The following is a 13,339-nucleotide window of genomic DNA, read 5'->3' as shown; positions in this document are numbered from 1 at the left end:
CCGGACTCCGGACTGGAGGAAAGTCGACGATGAACAGATCGCGGTGGAGGACGCCGAGCAGATCGTCGATGACTCACGCCGAGCAGATCTGGAGCAGTTCGCGGTGGAGCACTCCGAGCTCCGGACTGGAGGAAAGTCTTCGATGAACAGTCGTTCGACTGCTGCTGGATCTCTCCGCCACGCCGAGCTCCGGATGGATGCGCTGCTGGATCGGCGATGAGGCGGATCGGCGATGGGCGAAACGCCGAGTTCTCCGGAGTTAAGCAGTGGCTACCTTGAATCGGCGTCCGGAGTTTGAGACTTGAGAGTGAAACTTGGAGAAGGAGGATGCTCGACGGGTGTAGAAGCCGCGGACCGGAGGCTGGAGGTGGTGCCGGGTTGGTGGCAACCGGCGGCAGGTGCAGAGGGGAACGCCGCGCAAAACGCTGCCCCTAAAATCTCATTTTGCAGAGAGAGAAGACGCATGCTCTCTCTGGAAACACGCATGCTCTCTCTCTCGTGAGTCAAAGTGGGTGGCCGCCCACCAGCTTCGCGCCGCTGACCGGCGCTGCACCCACGCGCAGTCGGATCCCGGCCACCAGACCTTCTTCACGGTCTGCGAAGGAAGATCCGGCGAGACTTGCAGATCGGCAGCATCGGCGAACGGCAGAACGAGCAGCAGCGGCGACCGGCAGCGCGGCGACTTGCATCCAGCAGCAGCGGTGACCGGCGATCCAGCAGCAGCAGCGACTTGCAGAGCGGCGACCAGGTCCAGCCGCAGCGGCGACTTGCAGCGCGGCGACCGGCAGATCCAGCAGCAGCGGCGACTTGCAGAGCGGCGACCGGTGCAGAGCAGCAGCGCGGCGACCGGTGCTCCAGCAGCAGCAGCGCGGCGAAGGCCCGGCGTTGACTACGCCACCACCCCGACGCTGCTCGCCGCACGCCGGAACCGGTCTCTCCAAATCAGCTCCGCCTCCGGAAGGCCTTCTGCGTCGGAGATCAGCCATGGTTCTTTCGCCGACGCCGCTCTCCGGCGCCGCTAAGAGAACTGCTTCCTCTCTGTCGCCGACTGCTTCAGGAGCCCGTGGTTTTCCTGAGAAACCTGATAGCCTTCGCCTGCCACAAATCTCAAACAACTTTTATCAACAGCCGAGGGATTTGGAGCATGGGAATTTGAAACTTGTTGAGGTTTGTTTATCGGATAATCCATCAGGATCTGGAACTACCTCTACAATTCCGTCTAAAGGAACAGCTTCGGTGCCTAAATTCACAAAACAGCCGCCAACAGAGGGTAGGGTTTCATACGCCTCGATCATGCAACAACGGGTTGATCGACCTCCAGATTTACCAGCACATAAATTCTCAGCTCTTAAGGCTGAGAAACTCGCCGATGGGTTCTCTCTCACCATTCCGAAACAGATGTATCAAAAACGTATTGCTGAATTCGAATTCTCTGTTATTGGAAGGGTATTACTACGGAAAGGAAGCAAGCCACATGCGACACATCAGTTGAAGCTTGAACTCAACAATTTGTGCGAACACATCATTAGTTCATATAGCAGTTTTTTTGTTAACCAAATGTTGTCCACGTTTTTTGGCTGTGGATTATATATTTTTCTTTCAATTCCAATTATACCATTCTAATTAAATTTATTTACATTTACTTCTCTTTTTATATATACTAGTGTATCTCCCGCGCTATGCGCGGTGATTGTAATCTTAGACTCGCATAAATTGTATATATATTTATATTTTCTTCGTTCATAAAAAATACTCAAAGAAAAATGATATAAATTTTAGTAAAAATGGTAGTGTATTGTGAATGAATAAAGGATCGCACTTAGAAAGTAGTATAAATAATGATAATTAATTATATTGTGAGTGAAAAAAAGATCCATCGGATCTATCATGTGATGCAAACTTTCGAAAAATATATTGAGACTAATTTTTGTGGACGTCCTTAAATGACAAAAATAGACTGTTTTTGTGGGCGTAGAGAGTAATTATCAGTATAATCTAAAAAATTACTTTTAATATCAAATTTATTATTTGCAACTTGATCTAATATTTTAATATAACCAACGTAATTTATGCAAAAATATAATATTTGTTTATATATAGATATAGTATCACTTATATAATAAGTTGCTAATGATATAAACCATATTAAAAACACTTTCAAATACAAAATTATAATTAATAGTCAAATCAAGTAATATATATAGTGTGTGTATATATATATATATAAGGAAAAATAAAAAAACAAAAAGTTATTTCATTCAAATAATATGTTGAATCATAACAAATTCAATTCAATAATATTGTATTAATATATATTAATCTAACTTATGCAATGCACACAGATTATATATTTAAAATAATAATGTAAAATAAAATAAGAACCATATATAGATACATTATTATAAAAAACTAAACTATATTTTGTAATTTTGTTTTATTAATAAATTTTATACATTAAATAAATCTAATGCATAATATAATAATCAAAATATCATAAGTAAAATAATATAGAAAACATTTATTTTGCTGAATTTATTTATTTATTTATTTCAGATTCAATACATAGTAAATTAAATGATTTACCACATTCTTTCATTTAAGATGCATCTATAATTCAAGATGATATCCCGCAAAATATAAATAAAATAAAATAACATTTATTTAGTTGATATAATTATTTATTTTATATTTATATTTTTATTTTTAACATTATAATTCAAGTTATTGATTAAGTTTGTTTAGAGATATAATAATCCTAAAAAGTTAAAAACACAATTTGATACCAATAGTATATCATTAAGAAAGAAAAAAATTGAAGATGCGGTTTCCACAAGTCCACGATTTTTGCTGAATTAGTTTTATAATATTTCATTCAAATTCCAATTATACCCTTTTAATTGAATTTATTTACATTTACTTTGCTTTTTATATATATAAAGACTAGTGTACCTCCTGCGCTATGCACGATGAATATGATTTTAGACTCGCGCAAAATGTACATATAGAGTCAGAGGATTTTTTAGGACACTAACTTATGTTGATTTGGAAATTAGGACAAAAACTTTCGGACTTGTAAAAATAGGACACTAATTTTTTTTAGAATAAAATAGGACACTAATTAATAAGCGTCGTAAAAATATGACATTTCTCTGCCGATAATTGGCCGAGAAATGTCCTGCGAGTGCAACACTTATTAATTAGTGTCCTATTTTATTCTAAAAAAAATTAGTGTCCTATTTTTACAAGTTCAAAAAATTTTGTCCTAATTTCCAAATCAACCTATGTTACTGTCCTAAAAAACCCTCGAGCTCTGTACATATATATGTTTTATAATATTAACACTCTCTCCGTCCACAAAACAACTTCCTATCTTTTCTTTTTGGGACGTCCATAAAAAGACTTCATACCTATTTTTGGACTATACTCTACCACTTAGAGCATCAACAACGGCGGATGCAATGGCGGGATCGAGCCCGGCCTATCGCACCCGCCAGCGTTGCCGAACCCGGGAGCGATGGAGAGGGGGAGCAAGCGGGCGCACCGGGTGCGAAGGAGGGGCGGTGGCAACACGCGCCCCTTTTCAAGCAAAAAAAAAACTATATCAAAAATAAAATTAAATCCATACCATTGCTGGAATGGGTGCAATAGAAGTGGAGACCACTTCTATTGCACCCAACAAAGCTCACGGTTGTTGATGCTCTTATAATTACTTACTTTTCACTTTTTCACAACTCTCAATATTGATTATAACATTTTTTCACCACTCTCAATACACTCAACAACTTTTTATCCACTCTCAATATACTCAACAATATTTTTCTTAAAACTCGTGACACTCTCTCCTAGGTAGTTCTTTCATATCAAATTTATTTTTTGCAAAGTGATCTAATATTTTAATATAACCAATGTAATTTAAGGGATTAAAATAGTTGTTATTTCACCAAAGATCTTTTCATAATTTAAGGGATTAAAATAGTTGTTATTAAGTATATTGGTCTTTGACAGACCATATCAGAACACATATTTTTGAAAAATTATGCATTAAATTTTCTTCTAAAATAAATTTCTTGAAATGAACAACAAATTATTTAAAGAACGATCCAAAAATAAAAAAATCGAAGTTATTTAGGGGATGAGAGAGGATATAACCTTTTCATCATATTAAGTATTCAATGATGAGTTTTTGTCAGTAGGGAAACTTAGCTTTCAATATTGACCGATATTAACTTTTTTTTTTTTTTTTTTTAAAGGAGACCGATATTAACTTATTTAGGGGAGTAATGCTTATCAATCTCAGTTCTAGAAGGACCTTGTAAGATAAAAGAACTAGATAACTAAATAAAAATTGAAAAAAAAAAAACAAAAAAAAGGCAACAATTCCGTATTTTTTTAAAAAAATCAAGACTCGTTACAATAGTGAGATTTTTGGGATTTCCATTGAGAAATTATAATGAATAAATCAAATTTGATTAATTGATCATTCTTTAAAGAGTTGGTGTTTTTTTATAGATTAATAATATTAAATGAAAGAATTAAAAATGCATTATCGTGAACTCGAACTTTAAGACTTTTGGCCTTAAGAACTAATCACTCTACCATTTGACCAACATACATACACAAAGAGACAGTATTTTATGGTACGCAAATTATTGGGCACACCTGGTCGCATAGTATGCGACCGATTTGAAAGTTTACATTTCTTCACAATAATGTTTACTTTTATTCATAAGAACTTTTACTTTTAGTTATTTCTGACTCATTAATATTTATATTTTTTACTATTTGGTCAAGTAATCATTGTCGTACAAAAAGTAATTATTGTTACAATGAAATGTAATATATATAAAGTATTACATTTATTCATGATAAGTATTACTTTTATTAATGAGAACTTATACTATTGCATAAGTATACATTCGTGCTAACAAATGTATATCTTATGCTATTAAAAGTAACCGGTCGCAAACTATGCGACCGGGTGCATGCAAGACCAACCCTTTATGGTATAATTTCATGGCTAAAAAAGGCAAATCAAAATCAAAAATCAAACTCAATCAGACGTCAATATAATTATAGTTACGACATTGGATGTGAATTTTAATTCATAAACTGATACACTCCAGCTGTCACACAAGAGTTTGCATTCGTTTCCATTTTGGGACGTCCCACAATAATGTACACCTTTTCCTTGTTTGGACTTCTTCTTTCACTAATAAAAGTGGGCTCCTTCGTGTGCGTGTGTTGGCCAAGCGGTAAGTGGTTAATGCTTAAGACCAAAGGTCTTGGGTTCGAGTCTCCGTGGCGTGGCCTTTAAATTTCTTTATTTAATACTATTAATTTATATAAAAAAAGTGACCTTCTTCTTCTACTAACAACAGTACAACACACTAGTGTTGCCAAGGGCCGACCGGAACCGGCGGTTCGACCCTGAACCGGCCCGCCGGTCAACGGTTCCGGCCCGGACCGTTGACCAACGGGCCGGTTCAGGGCCGAACCGCCAGTTATCCGGGCCGGTTAAGGTTCATAGGGTTGCCAACCCTGAACCGCCGGTCCGGCCCGCCAGTTCGGCCCTGAACCGCCGGGCTCGATCAATTTTTTATATTTTTTTTAATTTTATATTCAAATCCTAATAATTTTAACTAAATGTAGTTTCACTATTTATAGTGTACTACACATGGTAGAAAATCCTACATTTTTCAATGTGGGAGAATGTAGCTTCACTATTTATAGTGTACTACACATGGTAGAGAATCCTACATTTTTCAATGTGGGATAATGTAGCTTCACTATTTATAATGTACTACGCATTATAAAGAATCCTACATTTTTCAATGTGGGATCACTCAACCTAACTTATAAATATATAACTTATATTCATGTAATAACTTATAACTTCTAAATATATAACTTATAAATATGTAACTTATAACTTATAAGGTCTAGGGATCAATTAGTTAGTATTAGTTAGTTTACTTATTCAATTTTAAAGATTATGTAATTTGTATCCTTGTAATATTCTTTTGGTACGTAGAATAAATTCAATAAAGATATCTATTTTTATGAATTCATTTGAATTTTTGGTTTTCAATGTGTTAATTATTTTTCCTTTATTTTATTTCAATTCAATTCTCATGTAATACTATAACTTATAACTTATAACTTATAAATATATAACTTATAACTTATAATTTATAAATAGATAACTTATAACTTATAACTTAGAAATATACCTGGCACCATCAATTGACATATGTATGCCTTTGATAACGTGCCTTAGTTATATACTTATATCAAACATTTGAAAACATATATTTTTTGTAATAGAGAGTCAATTGATTAATTTTATGTTACTTTTCATCGTTGATTCTTGACTCCCTTTTATGAACACTCTATAGAAAAATTAATTAATCATTAATTGAGGGCCTAAAAAATATTAATTGATTTTGATTACTAATATTTTTTTGAAAGCCATACCTGACGGTTCATTTGATGGGTTTTCTCCCATAATTTAATGTTAGTCCAACAATTTGATTGAGAGAAGAGGGGTTTCAAAATTAGTAAAAGTAATTATGTCAAATCTACTAAAAAACACATTATTTTAAATAAGTGTGCCATGATACATCCATTCGAATAAAAATTCGATATATTAATAAAGAGGCCTTGAATTCATTTTCCCCCATCTCCCAATTCAAATAAAAAAATGTAACCATTATACCTTCACGCCATTAGACAAATTAAAAAGACCAATGAATGATTAAGAATGAAAGTCTATATATGCTATAGATAATTTAAGTTGAGTGATCTCACATTGAAAAATATAGGATTATTTACAATGTGTAGTACAATATAAATAGTGAAGCTACATTAAGTTAAAATTATCCCACATTGAAAAATGTAGGATTCTCTACAATGTGTAGTACACTATAAATAGGAAGCTACATTAAGTTGAAATTATCCCACATTGAAAAATGTAGGATTCTCTACAATGTGTAGTACACTACAAATAGTGAAGCTACATTAAGTTGAAACTATCCCACATTGAAAAATGTAGGATTCTCTACAATGTGTAGTACACTATAAATAGAGAACCTACATTTGATTAAAATTAAAATATTATTTAAGTTGAGTAATTTCAAAAATTTTCAAAAAAAAAAAAAAAAAGAGGAAAAGCCCGAGAACCGCCGGTTTTCGGCCCGGAACCGCCGGTTCAGGGTCCGAAAACCGGCCCTTCAAATTTTAGGCGGGCCGGTTCAGGTTCATGAATTTTTCGAACCTGAACCGCCGGTTCGGGCCCGGAACCGGCGGTTCCTGAACCGGTGGCAGCCCTACAACACACTCACTTAATATTTATTATAATTTGTGTCACCAACAATATGCACACTCTTATGGAGCAGGGGAATATAATTTTGATTTGCAAGATGAGATTATACTTCATCTGAGGCCGTGAATTTTTTGGTGTTGTTGTCATAGCCAAAACCAGAGTTAAACTTCAAGAGTGTTGAATAAGCATTCTAACGGCTCTTAAACCATTTGATACGACTTTGGTAGTGATTATAATTTTTATTGCACCTAAGTCTTTCATTCAGAACATGCAATATCCTTTCCTCTACTGTGGCTTTGCTAAATAAACCACTATTATCGCGCCATCCCCTAGGTGCAGACTCAACCAGAATATCTAACAAGGCATCACTTTGTTCCTTTGTCCATGCTTCATACACTGCCTTTTTTTTGGAATCTTGTGGTTGAGAGTCTCCCATAATAATATTACTAGACACCGAAAATAAATACAGATACAGTACTATATCAATGAATAAAAATAAAAAATAAAAAACATCAACAAAAAACTGAAATCAACTCACATGCAATAGAAACACAGCATACAGTTGCTAACAATTTATAAAGGTACAAGATTCATGCTATAGAAAAATTGCATAATTAAAATAATATGAAGATATAAAATTTATGAAAAAAATACCTGGCTAAAAGCTAATATAGAACCCTAAACTTGTCTTCTTTTTGAAGTCTGCTTCTGTGCAGGCGTCTGTGGAATGAGGGAAAAAAAACCGAAGAGCTGTATTTAAAAAGCGTGGGTGGGCTGGGCTGCCTGGGCCCAGCGACCGCGGCAACCCAGCGGCCGCTGGGAACCCAGCGCCCGCTCAAACCCAGCGTGGGCTGGACACTCTCAACGATGGCTGAGTTCCAGCGCTCGCTGGCTTCTTGGCCGCGGGCGCTGGAACTCAGCGCTCGCTTAAAACTTCATGAATTTCAATTCTCGTGGTTCTTGGCCGGATTTCGCCGTGTGTATTTTGTGGATGAAATCCATGAAAGTCATTCCGGATTTTAAGTCAATGGAATAACGAATACACCTAAATTTGTATGAATTTTAAAAAGTCTTGAACGAATACACCCAGATTTATATGGACTTTTAAAAGTCTTGAACGAATACACACAGACTTTTAAAATCCATAGAAATCCATCAAATTCCAGAACGAATACACCCCCTAAGTTTTTGTGTTATGTTTAATTTTTAAAAATTGGAATGGAAGTCCTGACACATACTTGGCAAATTGAGGCAAAACACTGAAAATGTCTATTCCAAGAATTAATATTAATTCGTCAATATTAATCCATTTAGCAACAAAAACCTATTAAGGAAAACTACACTCATAATATATATATATATATATATATGATGAAATTAAGGTTTATTAGAAAAGAAAAGGAAAAAATAATAACCCTTGAAGGCACAATATATATATATATATAGGAATTGGTTCAATTGAGATTTATATATATTTTGAGATTTTGAGATAAATGAACATATAAGTACATTTTGATGAACTTGTCAATTAATTTTTATGAACGCGTGTTGGTCTAGGGTTCAATCCCTACAAGTGGCGTGTTTTTTAAATAAATTAAATAGATTCATATGTTCATCAGTTATATTGGTTATGTTCAAAGAATTTATTGATATGTTCATTTATCTCAAAATCTCAAAATATTTAAAATCTCAATATAAGCTAACCCTATATATATATATATATATATATATATATATATATATATAGGGAGAGGTTTAAATAAGAACCACTAATAAAATAAGATCAGAGAACCATTTTAAGTCATTCGATCATCAAGATCTACGGTGGATGCATCATCTTGGTGGATGGATGCAGATGCTGGGTTCGAATCCTGAAGGGAGCAAAAAAATTATTTTTTTTGGATGTATTAATTTGTATAGCAGATGCAGTAATTTTATTGGTTCTTATGTTCTCACGATAATTGTGGTTCTCACTATAACCGCACCCTATATATATATATATATATATATATATATATAGGGAGAGGTTCAAGAAAGAACCATAAATAAAAGAAGACCGAAGAACCATTTTCAGCCATTCGATCATCAAGATCTACGGTGGATGCATCACCTTGTTGGATGAATGTAGATCCTGGGTTCGAATCCTGAAGGGAGCATTTTTTTTTTAATTTTTTTAGTGCATTAATTTTAACAGCGAATGCATTAATTTTTACAGTGAATGCATTAGATTTGATGGTTCTCCCGTTCTCACAAATAATGTAGTTCTCTCTAGAACCACACCCTATATTATTAAATTGAGGTTTATTATAAAGTGAAAAAGAAAAAACATCCCTTGAAAGCACAAGATGCAGACTAAGGGCACAAAACTTAAAAAGCGAAGGAGAACAACTCAAAAAGGAAAGTCAGGATCATTATCCAAATCATCCGACCAACGCCTATGGACGACATTATTCATTGCAATCATACTAGGCCTATTGGTGACGTCAACCACAAACTCCCTTGGCTTGTTACCCATTTCTTCCGCATTCCTGAGACGACTTTTAATACAACCTTCCGGAATTGCATGTACAGGCTCTCGTCCCTTTACCGAGCCCTTTGGACGACCACGTCCGTGCTTCTGCTCCGAGAGCAACTGCATCCCCTGATTAACTTGCTCCTCTAACCTAATAATACGACTCGCCATGTCATCCGGAGAAGGAATAGATTTATTATCAAAATCAACTTCCTTAATCGGCGAATTAACCCGCTGGCTCGCTGAATCTTCTGCCCCAACTACCGGTTGTTGCTCAACCACAGCTCCACTATTCGTTCCAGGATCCAACTCCAAAGTTCCCTCTACATTCGAGCCCTCCTTATCACTAGCCTTGTCCGTGTGAGGCGACCCATCATTTTCTTCCTCATTTAAAGCCTCTGCTTCATAATTGGAGTCCGCAATGATAGTCTCCTCCACTTCCTCTTCCTCATCCTCATCTAGCGCTTGATATCGGTTAGCATCCCCCGCCAGAGGGAGATCATTTTTATTAACCGGCACTGTAGCCGCGTCTAGAAGATCTGTACCTGATAGAGTTTTAAGAATATCAACTTTGGGCTGCCATGTAGGAGTCGGACCTTCTCCCTTATCAAGATTCTTCACAACCACAGCAGGAGGCTCAGTGATCTTTTGCTTGCTCGTGGCCCTATTAGCTCTCCGACATTTATCCGTTAAATGACCTGTAAGTTTACAACGCGAGCAAAAAAGGGGCATAGATTCAAAACCAAACTCAATGTAAAACGATCTATCGCCGTCATCAATGTACATCGAGTTGAGAATAGGCAAAGCCATGTCAAGTTCCACCAAAACCCGCGCAAAGTGTCCCACATGACCAGTTGCGGAGGCATTATCAATTCGCAGAGGATGACCAAGCACACGACCTATACCAGCAATAATCACCGGAGTCCATAACTCCACAGGGAGATAATATATCCGAACCCATACCTGAGCCAGAGACGACACTTCCTTATACGGATCGAAATACCTAGTCCATTCACGGAAGCGTACGTGGCCGATTGACAGTTGGAGAAAAGAACTCCCCTTAGCTTTCTTTTTCTCTTCCATCGTCAAAAATTTAACAACGAAGAATCCCTTAGCCATGGGCACCAGTTGACAGTCGGCGCACTGCCATATGGTTCGAAGTTCATGAGAGAGGTCGGCGAACGTGCGTGGCTTGTCCCCTTTACGTTGGATAAGTCTACCGATTAGTGCAAATTTAAACTTTTCCAACTTTGTTTGATATTCCGATTTGGGCACTGAGAGGGTGACAACCTTTCCTTCTCGCTGTATTGGAAGGCCTCGAAGGCCATACGCTGCAACATCCGGCTTCTTAAGGGATTTGGGTTGGACTTTATCAGCAACTTTCGCAGCGAAAGAAACAGCCAGAGCAGTACCCGGCACCTGCGCTACTGAAGTAACAACAGACGGCAGCGGTTGTATCAAACCAGGGATGGCCTGGTTAGGATCACCGATCAAACTCTGCGCCGATGAAAAACCCGACGAGCGCTGCCCAACAGCCACTGCGACGAAAGAATAACCCGGCTTTACGAGAGGCGGGTGCTGAGACGGAAAATTGGCAGGGGACTTAGATCGAGAACTGTCAAAATTAGAAGAGACCAGGGGAAGATTGAGGCCCCCCTTGTCACGATGGACTTCCGGCGAATTCGAATCCATCACTGGCAGGAGAACGGCAGTTTAGGACGGCTATGGTTGGCGTTGGCGTGGGCGCCTGTGCTTCCCTGGTGAGTTCTTGCTGCTGACTCCGTAAGAAGAGAGTGCAGTAGCAGCTTCAAGGCGGTGGTGGCCGAGACCGGAGGCGGAAGTAGGTGTACGGAGTTGGCGCAGCGTCGGTGGGTACAGTCGGCAGCAGCTGCTCAGCCGTCCTTCGCCAGCTCCGGAACAGCAGCAACGGCGGAGACTCCGGGCTGGCAGCTCCAGGCGGCCACTTTGGGCGAAGCAGCGACCGACGGCGACGCTCCTTCAGCAGCAGCTGCAGCAGCCCCGCGCGGCGACTCTTCGAGAGAGATGGGGAGGAAGAGAGAGGGTGGAGTTTTGGGTGTGATGGGGGGAGAGGCGGAGGCTGAGAGAGAGAGAGAGCAGATGCAGTAAGCGAGATGATCGAGACCATCCGCCAGATTAGAGCAAGAATTAAAGAGGCCCAGGACAGACAGAAGTCCTATGCCGATACCCGACGAACCGAACTACAATTTCAAATTGGAGACAAGGTTTTCCTGAAAGTGTCACCCTCGAAAGGGATCGTTAGATTCGGTGTTAAGGGTAAGTTAAGACCCCGTTTTGTAGGACCTTATGAGATCCTTGAAAGAATAGGTCCCGTAGCGTATAGGTTGGCGCTGCCACCTAGCTTTGGAAACGTCCACAATGTGTTCCACGTGTCACAGCTGAGACGGTACGTGTTTGACCCCAAACACGTGATCCACCAAGAGGAAATGATTCTTAACCCAGACTTGACGTACGAGGAAAAACCTGAAGCCATTTTGGACCGAAAGGTGCAAGAGTTGAGGAATAAATCGATCGTGTCAGTCAAAATACTGTGGAGACACCATGGACCTGAAGAAGCAACGTGGGAACTTGAGGACCAGATGAAAGAAAAATACCCAGAACTTTTCACATAGGTATGCAAATTTCGGGACGAAATTTTTGTTAAGAGGGGTAGTATGTAACAACCCGCTCTTTTATATTTATTTAAGTCCAATATTGCGTGTTTATTAATCTATTTTTAGTAAATGAAACGCTTTATAAATTCCCACTATGATTCTGAATTACGTAAATTGGAAACAGAGTGGCTACACTAGCAGTATACAATTATTTATCTTCGCGTGTTTAAGACCGCGACGTCAATCTTTGAATCAATGAATGATTATTATTCAAGGTTATAACCAACTTAGCGAAGTTGTGTTATTTATAAATCAAGATGGAGGTTATTTATATTTATTTATATTGTTCCTAAAGTCGTGAATTATTTCCGACTTTGTAGCTAATTAAATCTACGGATTTAATTTAAATGATGATCGAATTAAATCTATGGATTTAATTTAGCAATCTACAGTTTTAATTTAGTTTTTACAAGGCAATATAGATATCAGATACAAGAATTATTCGATTAATTTGTATCTGAATACAAATGCTCGACATTAGAATAACTCGATACCAAAGTTTCTAATACAGAACCAATGAAAGATTTATTGTAGATACACAACAATCATTCCAATAAATTTTTTTTCTACACCTATCACCTGCCACAACACCCAAGAAAGGAAAAAGGAAAAAACTACACACTCCCCTATATTCCTTCTCTCGAGCCCTGCACTTCTCACACTCCAGCCACTCTACAGCCACCCTACTCTGCAGCTATGCACATGGTACTCACAACAGCCAGCCTTCCTCCCTTTTTACCTCTCTTTGCAGCAAGCAAGAACTTCATTCTCTTCCATTTTGAAACAAGAAACACCAAGGAGCAGGAGAAACTG

Source organism: Salvia miltiorrhiza, chromosome 1, assembly GCF_028751815.1.
Source record: "Salvia miltiorrhiza cultivar Shanhuang (shh) chromosome 1, IMPLAD_Smil_shh, whole genome shotgun sequence".
Classification (NCBI taxonomy): Eukaryota; Viridiplantae; Streptophyta; class Magnoliopsida; order Lamiales; family Lamiaceae; genus Salvia; species Salvia miltiorrhiza.
The sequence above is the reverse complement of the archived record's forward strand: the minus strand, read 5'-3'. Positions refer to the sequence as shown.